At 40.9% G+C, this 18646-nt stretch overlaps 1 protein-coding gene across 1 annotated transcript in view; it reads left to right on the top strand.

Moving 5' to 3' along the window:
* The first annotated feature begins 491 nt into the window (after positions 1–491).
* ndst1 (N-deacetylase and N-sulfotransferase 1) overlaps positions 492–18646 on the top strand; it is a 67913-nt gene continuing 49758 nt past the window's right edge. The window contains exon 1 of the mRNA XM_005795305.2: positions 492–2314. The gene's annotated coding sequence lies outside the window, so the exon portion shown is untranslated. The remainder of the gene's footprint in view (positions 2315–18646) is intronic.

The raw sequence follows: 18646 nt of genomic DNA, 5'->3' as shown, positions 1-18646 counted from the left end.
CAAATGATGTCAAAGATTACAGCCGCAGGGCATTAAATCCTGGAAGTTTACTTAAGTTTAGAGGAAGGTTGTCGAGTCAAAGGGCAGCAATTATTAGATACAAACCCAGGGAGCTGTCAAAGTCTTCTCTCTGTCAAAATAGTCTGCAAAAGAGACTTGACAACTGTCGGTTTTACTGTAAGAACACTATAATGACACAGAATAAATAGAAAAACAATTTCGGTCTCATTTTATCGTGGCACCAAAATAAAAGTCCTGGGAATTGCCTTCTCCAAAAGTCATGTGATGCTCTCCAAAGTGTCATGTGACATGGATGAGACAGCCAGAGCTGTTTTCAAGGAAGACTTTGTCTGGGACTTAATCTCTTAATAATGAAAAACACACACCTCTTTAGTCACAAGGTTTGTTGTTTAGGTATTTTAGAACCTTGTGTTCATTTTTTTAAGTGAGGTTTATTTGTATAACACATTTCAGCAATAGGGCTTTATCTATAAAAACATTAGACCATGTACAAACAAAAAAAAACATTACATTACAGTAGCAAAATAAGGAAGAGCAATAAATAAGTACATGCTATTTAAAGGAACTCAGAGTTCAGCAATTTTGCAGTTTTCTTTAAGTTTGTTCCAGAATATTATAGCATAAAGGCTAAATGCTGCTTCTTTGTGTATAGATCCAATTCTGGGGATGCAAAGTAGACTTGACTCAGAAGGCCTGAGTGATCTGGAATGTCGATATAATGACAACAGGTCTTTAATGTATTTTGGTCATAAGCCATTCAGTGAATTTAAAGTCTATTTTCTGAGCTACAGGGAGCCAGTGTAAGGACCTTAGAACCGGGGCAGTGTTCTGGATCAGCTGCAGCTGTCCCATCGACTTTTCAGGCAGACTTATGAAGACACAGAGTTTGGGCCTGTTCAGTAGTAGCTGCAATAACTGCAACTATGCACTGACTCTTGCTTGTTCCTCTTTATGTCCCAAAATAATCATGCCAGTTTTTGTTTCTGCTCAGCTGAAAGTTGCTATGACTTGAAGAAAAAAAAATATATATATCTTTTTCCTTTTTCGAATCATATAATATTTTCCGTCATTGTTTTTAATGATGAATTCATATTCTGCAGTCATGAACATGAACTTTCAGCTGAATAAAAGCACTGTTCGTTGTAATTAAATGACATTCTAACTCTACGAAAATGGACCAAAACCCATTTTTTGAAGTGGTCTCGGTCCGCTTCCAAATACACACTGAACCATCTACAGGAAAAATAAAACTATGGTAAAAAGGAGCCCTTCAGTGTTGCTAGCACAACCACTGCATGACCTGGTTGTGCTGAAATCGTACCTCATCCTTGGTTTTCTGCTTAGCGATGCTGCTGCCAGCGTGTTGTGGGTCAGGACATGCAGAGCATCTCGTCTCATTCAGCTAGCAGAACACATTTGCTGGCACTGTTCCAACATTAGATATATCACATTGCAAATCCTGCACTCAACGAGCTCCTCTTGACATTCAAAATGCCATTGCAGTTGTAATTACGGCACAAATGTGGACAACAGAAATTCAGACAATAGGACTTTCAGAGTTTGTTTTTTTCCAGGAATGTGCTCTCTCCCGCACCCGTCATTTCTGTCCCGAAGAAGCAATGGTCGTCACCTCGCATGGCTTTGTTTACAAATTATAGTCTGCTTGCAAAAAAGTACATTGTGAAAACAAAGCAAACAAAAACAACAACAACAACAACAAAAAAACAGATATAAAGTTACATCGATAAACTAGATTTATGAAAATTTTGCTGACATACAAAGTATTGGTAGCCCCCTTTGAAACTTTCTGGTGGCGCCCCTGACTTAGTCTGTATATTAACGCACTTTCAAGAGAAACACAAATGTAAAAAAAACAACAAAAAAACCCCCAAAACGTTGGGGGTAATTCCAGAATTCATTTGCGATGAATGCTTTCCCACAATAGTAGGACACACAGCACGTCCAGGCCCCAATAATCTGAGCAGTGACGAGGAGCGGATGCAGATAAGCCCAGTGCTCCTGAGGACTTCAGTGTGCTTGCATGCGCGTATGAAAGGAAAAATGTGCCGCGCTGGCGCCTCCTGAAGACAGTTATGGGCTACTGCCGGTGCTCAGAGCTGCAGAAAGAGAGGGGCTTTCTCACATTTCCCGATCTCTCCCGGCCGAGACCGCCACTGTGCCGCTTCCACAACACAGCCGACAGCGAGCCGAAGCGACGACCTGCTCCCAGCGTGCTCTAAAGCCGTATTCAACCAAGCCACCTCCCGCCCGGAGTAAAATCTACTTAAACAAGGTGAGTACATCGACGCACAAGGCGAGCCCGATCGGGGTTGCTCCTGTTTGGCTGCTACAGCACGGAGAAGCTCCGTCGCTCCGTCTCAGAGGCCGGGGCTCGTGTCTGGCGCAGACGGAGATGAGGCCAGCTTTTTTCGGCCCGACTCTCCCGGCTGCAAACACAAAGCCCCGGCGGCACGGTGGAGGCTCGGCGCGGCTTTCCGTTTGCCTCGTCGGGCAGCGTGATCCGGTGGAAGCTAGCGTTATTGTTGACGCTTTCGTCTGGTCGAAGTGTCTGTGCCCCGGGATAGAGCTGCGCGTCCGGCTGCTGTGCTCTGTGATTTATCGTCGGAATTCCTTTATGGAGTCGAGTCCCCGTAGTGCAGCCCGGGCAAAGCAAAGCGACACCCGAGCAACTTGTTTTTGTAACTTTGTTGCAGCCTGGACGTGTACAGCGTTATCTGCTCGACTCAAGTTAGGGCTAGGAATCCGAGACATAGTGTAACCATATAGGTGGAGAAACTGCTTTGTGTTCATATTAACATCCAGTTAGCCTGCAAATGAAAGAGGTGGACAAAAGATTAGAAAAGGAATGCAATGAGTGCTGTAACTTTCCATTAGGCTCAATTATCAACTGTGATAACAGAAGGGATGTTGGCTGCATTTTTAACAGGGTCTTATGTCAGAACACAATATTTAATTCAAAGGATTATCATAACTCCCAAATAATACCAAGATCATACAATCCAACACTTCAAGATAATCATTCATTTCTAGTATTGCCTTTCAAATCAGTGTTTGCTTGTTTTGAGTTGTAGAACAGCACCGTTTATAAATCAATTGTTTTTCTCCTTCTAAGGATTGTGACATCTACAAGGAGAAAAAAAAATCCCGTAGATTATGTGACAAATGAGATGGTAGTTTTGGATCCAACCATCAATTGTTATAATAATTGTTATAATATTGGCACCATTAGAGTATCAATCTTTCTTGTTTTTATCACACACAAAAAATAAATAAATAGACAGACATTGAGGTATTGTTGGTGGTGGATGTGTTTATTGACTAAAAATAGATTAGTCAATAAAGTTTTTAATGGATTTAATGAAAGTGAAAAAGAAACATGATTAGAGCTAAAATGTGCTCACATATCAAATTTTTTTTTTTTTTCTTTTTTGTGGAGATGCGTTGATTCGAGTTTCCCGGTCGATACCGTATATAGATTTTTTTTTTAAACTGTGACAAATAAATGGGAGAAGAATGTGCTGCAGATTTTTTGATTGAGAAAGTTTCCGATCCCACAGAAAAGGAAGGAATTACAAGCATGAGAGCATGTGTCTCTAATCTTTATCTGGTCTCGGCTGCATCAGGCCACACGGGGTTGATTAATGTATTCATTAACCGAAAATGCCTCCAGTTGTTAGTTTTGATGCATTTAATAAATAGGAAGCCAAATATCAGATTTTTCAGAACCTGATTTATTGGCCATGATTGTGTGGGGGGGGAAAAAGACAAGGAATTTCTGATTTCAATTTCATGTGCTCACAGTACACAGACATTAGTTATAAATACATACACTAAAAATATAAAAGAAAAAGCAGACTGATTGGTGTATCTCTAATTTCTATTAGTAAAAGAATGAACAAACTATCCGATTACTCCTGGAATAACATGTGGATTACAGCGTACCCACCAACTCTGTGCTGCTGAATAGTCTTATAGATGAATTATGAACTTTGAGAACTTTTACACATTTATTACTTAGGATTATAATTATTGAGATTGAGTTTCAGTTAAATTCCCTGTATATGAGCAAGGCAAAATCAGACATAAATGCTGTTTATAGAACATGATTCCCCTGCATGAGTTTTTCTTTTTCTTTTTTTTTTGAAAGTAGTGTTGTTTCTCAAAAGAAAACCCAAAAAACAAATCCAGTTTTAATATGTTTATTGCAATCTCTTTCCGTCTGTGTCTCTACAGGTTGATAAATACCTGCTGTATGGCTTTTTTGTGGTCTAAAGTAGGAGCAAATGTTTGCCTCCACCTAGAGCTGCATTTGTTAAACACTACAAACACTTGACTCTGCTCTGTAGGAGGAAAAAAAAGGGCCGTCCAGACCTGCTTGAAATCTTTTGCCTTGGGGGTGTATGCGCATGCAAACGCGCGCACCCAAGTGAGTAAGAGATTACTGAAGAAGAATGACTCGCGCTCAAAATGTATTTGGCAAAGTCACAAGGACTTTTCCCTGCGTTTTCGCCTTCAGCAGCAGAGCAAATTCTTGCAACCACGACGTGCTCGTCCCTCTGGTTTCAAAAGATTTATTATTTGATCAGTGTTTCACATTATTGTTATCCTCCAGCCATGTGTCGTATATCACATGCTCCTCCCTGTATTTGTTAGTGTTGGGGCTGGAGGGGATTGAGCGGGATGGAGACGGGGGGGGGCATGTGGGCTTATTCCATTTGGAGATTACTGTCATTCGTTTGTCAAATTTGCAGAGAGCCGAATCTCAAGTTGTGGTCTGTTTATTCGTGCCAACTGTTTGTCTGGTCGTTCTAAACCTCCATCTGACTGCTCCCGCTGGCTGCCAAGCATGCTGTGGTCTGGCGCTATTAGTTGATGAAGGCTGCCACTGCCGCTGCTGCAAGCATTCGATCATATATTGGCATGTTTTTTACTTGGATAGACCCGCGATGTGATGCAATTGAGTTGCACCGTCTTACCTAAACATACAGGCTGTCAGACTTTGTAGACATGACAAGAAATTGATGTTTTGTTGCTGCTGAAAGGGAAGCAGAATAAAAAAAAAATGTCTGTCATTGTTATCTCCACATCAGGATGTCAGTTTAATCGCGTGCAGGTGCAGTAATTCTACCATCACATTTAATGCTAAGCAGAGTAATTGTTGGGAGCTACAGGGCCCACAACATGCCAGCTCTTGTATTTTTCCATGTCACTGCCCCTTGTAGGCACTCTCAGTGTGTGGGGAGCAGACCTCTCTACAGAGTGTGGCTAAAGCCAGGCATCTATCCAAAACTTGAACCCCCTCCTTCGTCTTCTCTGCTGGGTATAAGTGCAGCTTTGTGCCTCGCTACTCCTCTCCGATGGGTCTTATTCATATACTACTACAACACTTCTTGCTCTGCTAGATAGTAGTATCTACAACTGGAAGCTCTCCCAAAATATCCCGCTGTTTGACAGACAAACTTAGATGTTTCCTCATTAAAAATCAAACTCTTGGATTAATCTACCAGAATGCAAGAGGCAGGCTGTAATATTGTTCCCTGTGAAGCAGCTTGTATTTCAGTTCCTGAGCATGGGCTTAACAGTCGTGAGGGGTGCAGAGGAGTAAATACATTTCAAACAGCTCAGCAAAACCCAGTATTAGCCAATGATCCGATAGCATCTGTAATCCTCAGGAAAACCTGGAGAGTTGTCTTTTTTTTTTTTTTTTTGAATGGTGCTAGTCTCCACTAGACAGTTGGCAGGCTCTAAGGGGGGTGTCCACATGTGTGACCGGCTGGCCAGGCTAACGGCGAGGCTGAACGCCGCAGTATGCGGGCAGATCAGATTACTGAACGATTAGCTGTGGCCTCCTATCCGTGGCCCAGGGAAATGATTTTCCACTGTCATAATTCCCTAGACTGAATTACGCAGGCCAGTGACTCACAGATACTCCATACTATGGGCCAGAGTACAGCGTGGCATAACTGTTGCTCTCTGGAGAAGGGGAGATATGCTCTGCCATTGTTGCACCAGAGAGCAAAGTAGTTTTCAGTCATTGTGAGCTTCCTTCAGCAGATGAGCAAAGGGTACATTTTAGAACCGGAGCAACTAATAACAACTTTAAGTAAAAATGCAATTATGATATTATATTGATATTTACACAAAGGTATAAAACAGGAATGTATCATATTGTGTGATTAAATTTTATTGAAACATGAAGTCTACAATTATTCATATTGTTAATCAGAGATGCACTGTTCAGAATCCTGTTGCCATTTTCTGATGAGCTGGTTTCTCGTGAAGCTTTGACCTGCTGTTACAGATCTTAGCCGATTCTGGAGCTGTAAGAACATTTGCATTTAGAATATATTTTGTCCGTAGCCTTCGTGCTGTGAGTGCTCATTAATTATTTGCGTTAGCAGCAAAGGCATTCTCACACTGTGTGTGTGTATTGCTGAAATATGATTTATTATTACAGTGGTTGCTGAGTTGACTTGTTAAACTGGCTTTGGCATCTAATCGTTGTGATTATTTCAGTTTTGATTGCTAGATCAACAATCTCTGTGTGTAGATGCTGGAGGACGCAGCTCCTTAACTGGAAATCCAGCATTCTTCATGACAGTAGTTAAAAAGTCAAAAGAATAAAACAACAAAGCAACTTTGCTGTACTTAGGCCTGTCACAATAACTAATTTTGCTGGACAATAAATTGTCCCAGAAGTTATTGTGATAAATAGTAATGTTGCTATTTTGAGATCAATTTCAAGTAACGTAATGGTAATGGCATGTTAATGCATGTACGCCCTGTCAAAGGTCAATACAGTTTAATTTCTAATGAAAATTTAACATTGGAACTGGAAGATATTTTAAACATCCAAAATGAATAAACAAAACAACACATAAAATGGATACTGAAATCTCTGTAAATAAACATGGACTAGTTGAGATCAATGCACCAGACTTAATCTTTTTGTCATCCAGTCTTTGATAGAGAGACACTCAAGATAAACAGTCATGCAAATGGAAATTATTGAGCTGGTTTTAATTTATCATTTGATCAGTTGAATTATTGCTTGTTGTGACAGACTTAGCTGTACTCTCCTTAGCCTTCCTGTTATCTGCTCGAAAGTCATGCTTGCTCTCATTCTCTCAAAGCTTGTATAAACTAAACTTCTCATCATGTCGTAGAAAATGAAGTTTAGTTTCATTTTAAAGAGCTTCTTCTTCCAAACTTACATTTCTTTTTCTCCCCTTGCCAGCTAACCGGCAGTGCGCAGCAACATCCGGGAAAGCAACAACAATGTGGTACTTCATGGTGAAAACTGGCCACTCCACCAGTTTTTGTGGCATCATATTAAAGGGACTTGTAAATCAAATGAAAGGCATAGTATAATGTTTTAGCAGCTTTGCCATAACGTTAAGGATGGAGATGAAGAACGGGGGGGAAAAAAGCATGACAACTGGGTGATGAGGCAGATTAAATCTAGCTGCCCTGTGGTGTCATTTTGGTGAATGGAAGCAAGACAGAAAGAGGTGTGGATTTTGACAGGCTAGCTGTTGGAGATGGGACCATGTTTCCAAGGTGCATATCCCCTCCCTGAGGCAGGAATCTGATACATTCCATGGGCTCCTGTATCCAGACCAATAATGGTGACCGGGGTGTAGCGTTTCATCAGGTGCCACATGACTAGAGCTTAAGTGCTGGGAAAGTAAGCACTATGTCATGGGGCTCACAGTTGGCCAGCTCTCGTTGCTTCAGAGATCAGGAAATGTGCCAGGAGAGGTTATGTGAGATATGGATTAATGTTTGTCAGAAGAGGATCTGGTGAATACAGCAGCTCAGCTTATCACATCCATTCCCCCTCAGCATTGTTAGGTGCATTATGTCACCCATTAAGGTGCGCTATTTTCAATATTTCTTTACCGCATTAGCCTCCATTTTGTTTAAATGAGGCCCTTAGTGGCAGCCACATTGATCAGTATTTCTCCAGCCAGTGATGTCAGGTGAATAACAAAAAGAAGCCACATCACTGCACTTTATAGCTTCACCTGGTTTTATGTCACCATTTCACATATAATTCTGTGCTTCGAGCAGAGTTTTCTTTGCTCTTGAGCTAAAGGCTATTTTTACAGCGAGACAGGAAAAAAAAAGAAGAAAAAAAACGCCCCATTTTATTTAGCGGTCAAAAAAACAAGCTGTCGGGTGTTAATGGACTTCACCTCAGCCATTCCAACAGACCCTCGGGCTACTGCGCGTTCATGAGCTCGGCTAGGGAGCTCTCGGCTGTGAGCCCTGTTAATGAAGCCATTTTCAGAGATGGAGAGATGCGGTAATGGGAACACACCACTCCACTGCAGGATATTCTAACCCCGTCCTCATCGTAAGTACCATCATTCAATGAATCCGATTAGATTCTTTTTTTTTTTTTTTTTCCTTTGTCCTTCTAGCTGTTTGGAAGGGTCCTTTTTTCAGACGCAGAGTCGGAGATGTTTATCTGAGAGATGCTTGAATAAAGATTTCCCTAGCTTTTATTTTGGCGAGCATTATACAAGTCGCATATTGGGTGCAGATTTTCCACTTTGTGGGAAAGGAAGCTTTGATAATGTAGTTGTAGCAGTGGATGAGCAAATATTTTCCACCACTGCGTGTTGGACTTGAACCTCATATTATCAGACCTAAAGTTCAGTGAACTGAACATGGGGAGAAGATCGGTGGAGGGGCCTTTCTGTGTTTATGCAGTTGTCTGGTGGCCTCGGCCGAGTGCAAATACCACACATATGTTCTTACCCAGCTTCAAACTGTGTGCAACCTTTCCTGTCCACGCCTCAAGCTGAATGCAGTGTTATTCCAAATAGGATGCTGGAAAAACTCACACTAAAAAAATGCGATCCTGCACACACGAGAATCAAAGTTTAAAAGCAAGTGAGTTTTAACTAAACTAAAGTAATCTGGATGTAGTTTTTAATCTTATTAATGTTGATCCACCGATCAGCTGGAAAACAGTTGAAGTTGTTATGGCTCTTGTTTGATTGCAGAAAATACAAAAATTAGAGATGCACTGAGAAATAGGCTGGTGACTGAAAGCATATAATTTTTCAGGTTCTTTTTTCCAATTGGCGAATAAACCATTCACTTCCTGGTCCTGGCAACACTCTTCATTGTGGAACATATTACTGGGAGGAAAAAGACTCATTGTTAGTTGACTCTGTCTTAGGTGTTTTAAAATAAAACCGTATGTAAAAAGAAACTATTTTAGAACATGTCAAGATATTCAGGGCATAGAGAGCAAGACCTTCCACAGATAACATCAAGGCTGATATAGATATAGCAAAGTTGTTCTGTTTGTGACTTTTGAGGGTTTTTCTTTTTAGTTGAGTTTTTAAGCTGTCTGTTGTGAAAACTGCATGGTTTGAAAACGTTGGCAGGTTTTTGAAATCTCAGAAGAATCTACATTCTCTAACGGATACATGTAAAAAGTGCAATTTTAATTATTCTAGCCATGCATGCTACGCAAATTGCTAAGATAAGATGACTAACAGTGTCAAATGTAAATAATTTTGTCTTCTTTGAAAAACATATCTGTAAAACCTGGGAGGCAAGGCGTTTGAAAGTGCAGTAACGTCCTTATAATTTTACATCGGTGCACCCTTTAATGCTTTCAGTGTCCCGGACAATTAGTTCATGAGCCATTCCTCTTCTATTAAAAAAAAGAGGGTCTCACATGTTCAATGAGCAACTGGCCATAAAAGTGATCAAAGGCACACTGTGGAGTATGTGATAAAATATTTACAATGCTTTTATTTTACATGGTACTTTGAATAAAATCAGTAACGAACAATGTGTTGTGTCCAAGGTTGGACTTCATCAGGTTCTTTATCCGCTGCGGCGTACACTCCTGCTCTGTTACACCTTAAGGCTTACTAGAGAATTAACCCTTCAACAAATGTCACATTTGATTACGGTCTGGAGGGGGAAAAAACAAATAAAATCCCCCCCAGAAAATCAGAAAAGGGAACAGAAATAAAAATGAAAACTTTCCTCACACAGGTTTGGTGAAGTCAGCTCTGTTCTTGATAAAAAATAAATAACCACTTATGGCAGGAAGGCTTAACTTGAATTTTAGTATAAAAAATATGTATATTGGCCAGGAACAGCCAGTTTTATGATTGGTGCAGTTTTAATATATTTGTGGTAGTCATTTTTTGCTTTATAATGTTTTTTTTTAGGTTGATCTAAAGATGTGAAATACATGTTTTATTTAAAGGGGAAAAAAATCTGGTTCACTGTAACTGGACTGTTCATTGTAGAGTATACCAATGGATTTTTTTAGATGAAATATTTTCTAGTAAAGAGGAAATAAATGTTGTGACATGCTCTATATTTAGAGATTCTCTAATAGAGACATGAAAAAAATGGTGTCCCAATATGCCACAAAAAATGAAAGCTGCAAAAAATACAGTTTCTGTGGAAATTCAGCTTTTATGGCTTAATCAATGAAGAAAATGTATAAAGAACTACCAGCACATCTTATTACGGTATCCTTGTTTACATGTCTTTATCAATAAGCAAAATAGATTATTTTCTTAATAACTTGTAATGAGGCAGGTCTTTGAACTAAACTCTTGTATTGTATTCTTGTACACCAAGAAGTGCTTTATTACACAGTTTTAACCTCTGTGATTTTAATGAATTGGGTCAAACATTGTTCTTAGGGATTACACAGCACCACAAAATGCAGCTGCTGAATGTAACTTTTTGTTATAGTCTTCAATAGTCTCAAAGGCACACTGTGGAGTATGTGATAAAAGGATGCATTTCAGTGTTTGTAAAGTTATTGGATTCCAAGAACTGTACCTGGTTTAGTGAGAAGTGAGAGTGTGACCAGTCTTCCTATTTTGCAGTTTTGCATTGTTTGACTCTTTATCCTGAGGCTTTAAAGAGCTCTCCGATATGAACGGATGCTGCTTTGGTGGAAATTGACGCTCAGTGTTTACCTGGCAGTTAGTTCGCAGTGATACTCAGAAGAAAGCCAGGAGCGGACGCCTACGCAAAGGTCAAGCAGGGGTTTCGGATTTCCTTTGTTAGCCTGCGATGACAGAAACTGATTGTCTGCAGGACAACTGCGCTTGTTTAAAAACATGCATGTCTCTGACCTCACTCAGTTTCTCATCTGCGAGTGTTTTTACGGTCCCACCAGGGCTGTAAATATGTAGCTGAATTTCTCTCACTCACCCTTTCTTCCCCTCTCTCTTGCCTCTTTGGGCCAAAGCACCAGCTAGCTGGTTGATGTCCAGTCGGCTGTTGTTTCTGAGCGAGGTTGGTTTGTGAACAGTGGGAGTCATCCTGGGATATAAATGGATATTAATACATATGAAGAGCTCAGCCTTCAATCTAACCTAATTGTTGTGTTGCAAAGATAAGTGCTTAGCCAGAGATATGGATCATCTCCATTTTAGATTAGTGTATTTCATGAGCAAATGGACCTAAGCTGATGACTTACCCGCTTTCTAGCTTGAGTTGCTGGGGTGGAAAGAAGTGCAGACCCCAGGATCGAGGTTCTGGCAGCTTGAAGCGCACCCCTCCAGTGATCCGCAACAATGCTGTCTCATCCAGCCTGGGTGGTACTGGTGTGTGTGTGTGTGCTAATGTTTGTGCAGTGCTTGCCCCTGTCTCTGCGGGACAGGTGCTGGCAACCTGGAGGTCAGTACAGGGACAGATGGGGCAGAAGAAAGACTGGAGACTTTGAAAGACAACAGCAGGATGAATGAGAGTCGCTTTGCCAGGTTTCGAACACTTTTATTCAGAGGGGCAGCTACAAGTGGGGTCCGTCGTGACAGTCGGGTGAAAGAACCCAACAGCAGAACCTTCCTGTCCTTACAGAGGAGTTCTTAGGCCGTGCAAAGCTTAACCAGAGGAACTTCAGTGAGCAGTACAAGCCTGCAAATACAAACAGCAGTCTACCCCCTCTGTGAAGTGTTAAGTGGCCGGATATAAGCTGTGAATGGAACACAGGTGTCTGGACCAGGCTGTGTGAGCCCAGCCAAAGGTCTGTGTTTGTTTTCTCTTGGTAATGACCCCCCAACTCTCAGCTGCAGCCCAACCTGGGCTTATTGGATCTCAATGGGCTGAGGTGAAGCTGTGGAAGTGATTCAGAGATCGGATAAACTAATTCATTCTGTAATCCCACAACCTAACTCTGTGGCTATTTGAGGTGGGTAATTATTAGATTGTTTATTGTTACAGGGGGGAAAAATAACTTTTGTGATTACTTTTTTACCAGTTTAGATGGTTTTCATTCAAGTTTAAGAACAATGAGAAAGTAGCTTCGGGTGACGCAGTTGCAACAAAAAAAGTTGAGTTCTTTCTGCATGGAACTTGCATGTTCTCCCCTGTACATGTGTTGGTTCTCTCCAGATTCCACACACAGTCCAAAAACACTACTGTTGGGGTCCGCGCCTCTGACCCAATGACCACTGCAGATAGACACCAGCAAATGTTCAGCTCTGTTCTTAATCCTGACACTGAAATTCATGTTAATATTCCACAACACATTGCTAAAGCGATAGCATTTTTTTTCTTTTAACATTCCTCTTTCTTTTCTCCCTTTATTCTGCTTTGCTGCTCATCTACCACAGTAAAGCAGCCTTTTGAAGTCGGAAAGACTGCGGCTTTACTGTTTTAGTTCTCCGAGTGCTTGTGTGACAGGTAGTGAAAAGCTAGAGGCAAGTAATGGGACTCGAATATAATCCACGACTGTCTCTATAGTCAACGCCCTTACTTCTTTCTTTTCTCCCCAACAGAGGCCTCTGTGCTGCCGTCCATCCACTAAGCTCCTCTTTGTCAACTAACAGCCTGAAGGTGCGCTGTGGGGTTTGAAGAACCAACAGAGCTCCATCCTGCGCCTCCCCCCCTGGGAGAGCAACAGGGTGAAGTAATGGCTTGTTAACCCCCCAGCTACCTCTCAGTTTGATCGTTGCATTGTGAGGAGCGGCAACTGTCCTCCACGCTGATGTGATTGTTTGAACAACCCCATGGCCTCCCCAGATGGCCGGGCCTCAGAGCCGGTTTATGATAACCACACAGTTAATATCTGGCCTACATAACTCTCCTCCTACCTACTTACCCCCCACTCCTCTTAAACTCCGCTCTCATTTCTCCCAGCCACCCTCTGTGCCATTGTCTCCAAATGCCCCTGTTTTTATTTCCCTATTTCGCTCAACTTTTTCTTTCTTTTAAATTCCAGAATCTATTTCTTTTCGGGCCCCCAGGCATAGTGGGTGATAGCTAGAGACAGTGTAGCAAATTAAATTTCGTCTCACCCCCCTCCCTATTTTCTTTCACTCCCTATGGACTTTGGCACGATGGATCAGTGGAAGGAGAATGGGAGTGTGCAAAGATAGAGGAAAAAGCCCATTTCCACTGCATTACTGTCTCATTCCTCAGGGTCTAGAGTCGAGCTACACCAACACTTCTATTGCTTTTCTCTCCCTCTTTAATTTTCCTTTACTAGCTCTATCTCGCTGCTGCTGTTCTTCACACGGGGCCCTAACCTGAAGGTCTCTGCGCACTCGCTACCACTGCCAACACACAGTCTGACCCACTTTATTAGTTTGGCTCTAGTGAATCATTAATCGAGGTTATCTAACTGTTCCTGTAATGATTCTGCAGCGACTCCCGTGTCAGCCGCTCTGTGTTCTTAACCAATCAAGCCGTACCCCGGCATGCTTCTCCCTCTACACATTTGTACTCCATCATAATATCTCGCAGGAAAAAGGGGAAAAAAAGCATTGTTCTTCATGCTAGACTATATGTTTAATAGGTGTGCCATGCACTGTAATATGTCATTGTGTCAGAACACAATACGAGGACTAAGTGCCCTGAATGCAAATTAATCTTGCGGGATGGCAGCGGCTGAATGGAGTGTGGTTTTTGGGGGCGATGAGGAGAGAGAGAAGGGAGGGACAGAAGGAGGGCTAATAGTGGTGACAGGGAAGCGAGAAAGAGAAAAGAGCATGTGAGGAGGAGGAGGAGGTAGGTGGAGGAAGGAGGGTGATGTGTGGGATGTAGTCATGCCAGGCCCATTCATCATGCAGTGCCTGCTGGGATGCGCTGGGGTCAGTCCCGCACAACACAATTACAGCCTGTTCTGGTGTGTTGTGCTCGGCACCGCTGTGTTCTCACTGTGTTCTGTTGCCTTTGTCAGGGATTTTTCTCTTCTAGCTCTCTTGTTTCCCCCATTTGCATGTTTTCTTCTCTGCTCCACTTTGTTTGCGACCATTATTCTACCTTCTCAAGTTTTTCTGAGCTCAAGTTATCGCTGAAGCATGTCTTTGAAATAAACGTCTCAATTAGCTGCACGTTTGTTTTTTCTCTTCAGTGTTCCTCATGCTCCACTTTCTTCTTGAAGAAAGTTAGTTTTTCTTTTGGCTCATGTACTTCCTGCAACTTGCACCATGCAACGCTTGGTCCTCTTTGATCCACAACCACAACCTTGTGATTTATGCATTACACGGGCTCTGGTTATAGAGGTTTGAGATGCTTGAAAGCATGTTGTTTATCCTTCCTCCCTGACAATCCTCCACAAATCCACAGATGTTTCCAGGAGGCTGTACATGTCTGTTGTGCGCTTTAATGTTAGTTGACAGCATATCGCGATCATGAGGATGTCTTTCCTTTCCCCTCCATGTCTGTTATGAGAGCAGTGAAAGGGTTTTCTCCTGGTGGTAGCCTTCCGGTGGTCTGGAGGTCTGAATGAAAACATCCCTGAGAGGTCCAAGAGAGAAAATGAAAATCTTGAAGGCTGTTTTACACATCTTTGTTAACGCTGTGTGGAGCAGAACTTTGTTTTACTGCACTGTCAGTCTTCGTTTGCTGAAAACAAAAGCAGAAAAGAGCACAGACTCGGTGTGACAGGTAGATCATCTGGCTGTGTTTTTTTAAGCATGTCTGTACATAATTGGTTATATAATACAGTAGCATTCATTCATTTTTTTTTTTATTATTCATGACTTATTAGTTTTGAATGCTTGTTGTAGCCTCAGCTTAAAGATTTCAGGTCAATTATTTTTCCACTGATGCTCTTTTAATCCCCAATACTGTTTCCCAATTGTCCTACAGTGACGTTTGCTCCGGCTTAGTATCGCACAAACAAAACAAGTCAATGCTAGAAAATTCTAGACCAATATAAACGTACGCATTTTTTTAGACTGATTTTCCCATCACACATCCTGTAAAGCTCCGACCCCCTGATAATGATTTTTAACAAATTCAATCATTCAATCTTTCAACTTTCTTGACAATTTGAGAATGTAACTGCTAAAACAATGAAATGTTTTTGCAGATAAAACAATGTTCCTCCTAACAGCCTAAGGTTACAGAGCAGTCTCTGCATCACTGAAAATCAACTGCTACACTAAAACCCTCCAGGTTGTGGAACAGAGGGATCTGTGCAAATAAAGCTCAGTAAAGAGAATTCTAGTAAATCTCTTTTTCTCATAAACATTATTTTTTTTCCATAAACATAGACCAATTCCTACAAGTGTTGTTCATAGTAACGTGCGTTTAAAACAATATTTGAACGGAAGAAAAGCTCAGATTTTTACAGGAGCCTGAAGAACCCTTTTTGTGATAAATTATTATTTTTGCTAGAAGCAGAAGAGACATCCTATCTTGTGCGAGAGCAGTCAGTGTTACACATGTCTTCAATTTATCATGATTTCATTTTTATTTCAAAATAAAGGTGCAATGATTATAAGACAGATGGTTTAAGCTGTCTCTAGCATCTTATAGTACTAGCATTGTGTATTTCATAGAAAATGTGCCCTGTGTCCTCCATTACTGGTAGATTTCATGAAGCCTACTAACATTTCCACATCCAGCATGTCCCATTGGACTCCATCACAGCTGTCTGTATCAGCGTGTAGCATGTGAACTGCATTTCAGGGTGCACGTCCCATCACCACACTCTGCTGAGGTTTTGCACAAAACTTCTATGACGTTTGTTGAACAGCTGTAGGGATGAAACTGTTCACAACATACCTTGGATCCTGTTTGGATTCTCAGCCTTATGTGTAATTGAATTGCCATGAAATTACAAAATCCTCACTCTGGAGATGTGTTCACTGTCTTAGAAGAAACAGCCAGGTTTTGCTATAAAGTTGAGCAGTGTGAAGATTGTATTTTGTTTTTGGTGTTTTTTCAGGCATTTGATACAGAGCATAAACTGTGGTTCAGCTGTGCCTTTTTTTCTTTCTTTTTTTTAAAAATAAAAGACAAAAGTACCCAAAGTTTCCAGTGGTGCAGTCAGTCTCAGAAATGCATTGGGTGGTGGCTTGGCAGATGAGAACTAATAGGAAGCCCTAAGATTGAAAGAATGGCAAAATAGGGCCAAAATATGCAAAGCAACTGAGCATCTGGAAGCAATTTGAAACTATGGATTGTTTTCAGCGGGATCCATATCAAACTACATTATTGCCTCTCATTTCTGACTCTTTTAGGTTTTGTCCTACTCCTTCAAACATCGGAAAGTCTTCAACTCTTTAGACTATTACTTATTTTAATTGGAAAATTAATAAAAAGCCAATCATTGAGTCTTAGTCGTAGTTAAACTTTATTGGGTCATAGACTTGGCTGTACTCAATTTTCTATAAGCTGCTGAATCTTCCTAAAGTACTCCAGCAATCTAAGGTATTCAATAACTCCCTGGAGAGCCATTGATTGTTACATTAAAGATGCACCACATGCTTCCCCAACCCCCCACTCAAATTCCATCAGAGAACATGTTGATCTAAGCAAACGATAAAAAGGTAAAGGCTTGGTTTTGAGATTCATGATATTGGAGTAAAAGGCTTCCTGTTCGATATTGACCTACCAGTGCATTAGACTCATCAAATGCCAGCTGGGGTCACAGCTGGTGGCAAACTTTCCAACTACTGATCCAATCCAGAGATGGTTTTGTAGCAGAAGTGGAGAGAAGCTGGTGGTGAAACACAATTCATTATTTTCATTTCTTCTGTGTAATTTGCCACTTCTGCCACATTTTTTTATTTTATTTTTTTTACATTTTGCTAACATATTCAGGTTTTTGCTTGCACTGTAATCCTTTAATTTTAGACCTCTGATGGTAAGTTTGTAATGGTGATTAAAAACCCCATTGTGATGAAGAATTAGGCTTGCACAATTTACTAAGGTTCTGTTATTAAAATTACTTTAAAGGGATAGACTAGAAATATTGATGTTTCTAGTTGATTGATGTTTCTACTATGTGAAGTAACCATTGCCCGTTTCCTCGCCTTTTAGTAAAAATAGGTGAGTTTGGAGAAAAGTAAAGAAATGACCCTAACCCTTTTTAGCCAAATGGACTCCCTTTCTAAGCTGTTTTGCCAGCTTGTAGCAACTAACCACAAATGCTTTGGAAAAAGACTGTTGGTAAGCTGGAAGCTGTTTCCTGAGCCCCAATCATCTGATTGTTAGTCTGTTTGGATAATTACCAAAGAACTATGAGACTATGCCTCAGCAAGAATGACAGCCTGGCACAAAATTTAAATTTTTACCCTGTTCGACTTGAAAGAATTTGGATATGGAGAATGTATTTTTGACTTTCATATCCTTGATTGAGGCAAGACATGACAGAACATGCTCTCAACCTACAGTTTGTGCTCTTGTATCAAGAAACTGCGTTTTTGTGAAGACAAAACCAGTGAGTGTAAAACCAGTTGTTAAGGTGGACTGATGAGTTGCAGCTAATTATGTAGATTCATACAGCCAGCAGCGAAATATTGTGCCATAGTACCGACCTTGTGTGGTTGAAAAAGTAGACAAACTTAGATGTAAATGTTTAATATTCAATAATACTGAAGTTTACCCCGCAAATTAGAATAATTTCACATTGAGTAGGTTTAAATGCCTAAAATTACCTACCTAGGTAGCACCTAGTCTTCCTCTGCTCTGAAGACTTGTTTATTTGACTAATTTGACTATAGCTCAGTCTTACTCAATTCCAGTCCTCACGCCCCCTGCCTGCATGTTTTAGGTGTTTCCCTTTTGCCACACACCTGGATTGTATCTGTGGGTGATTATTAGGCTTCTGCAGTACTTGATGGTCATGCAATCATTTGAATCAGCTGTTCTGGAATAGAGGCACATATAAAACATGCAGAGCAGAGGGGCCTGAGGACTGGAATTGAGAAGCACTGCAGATAGCCTAACTGTGACATGATGTCTTTCTATTACAAGTAAGGGATCTATCTCTGACTAAAGACGTCATAGAAACTATTCAAACAATCTGATTGTTTAGATACCAGGAAATAGTCGTGCAATGGCAGCTAAGTAGACTAACTGGGGAGCCAACATGTTGGTGACTATACTTAACCATTACTAACTGGAGTCTCATCTTTCGATGATAGGCTGATACTTGAAAAAGTAACACACCTTCACAGAAGGAATAGGTTCATAGTGAATTTTGACCAGGAAGTTAACACAAATTTATCATAATTATAACTTGGTTGCTTAAGGCTAATAACAAATTTGATGCAATTTTTAAAGACTGTACATAAAGCACTAATGTTGCATTGTTGTTACACCCTAACTGAACTCTATTATTGTCCAAACCTACTGGATGGAAAAA

The sequence above is a fragment of the Xiphophorus maculatus genome, chromosome 23 (genome assembly GCF_002775205.1).
Source record: "Xiphophorus maculatus strain JP 163 A chromosome 23, X_maculatus-5.0-male, whole genome shotgun sequence".
NCBI lineage: Eukaryota > Metazoa > Chordata > Actinopteri > Cyprinodontiformes > Poeciliidae > Xiphophorus > Xiphophorus maculatus.
This window is presented reverse-complemented; position numbering and strand designations above follow the sequence as displayed.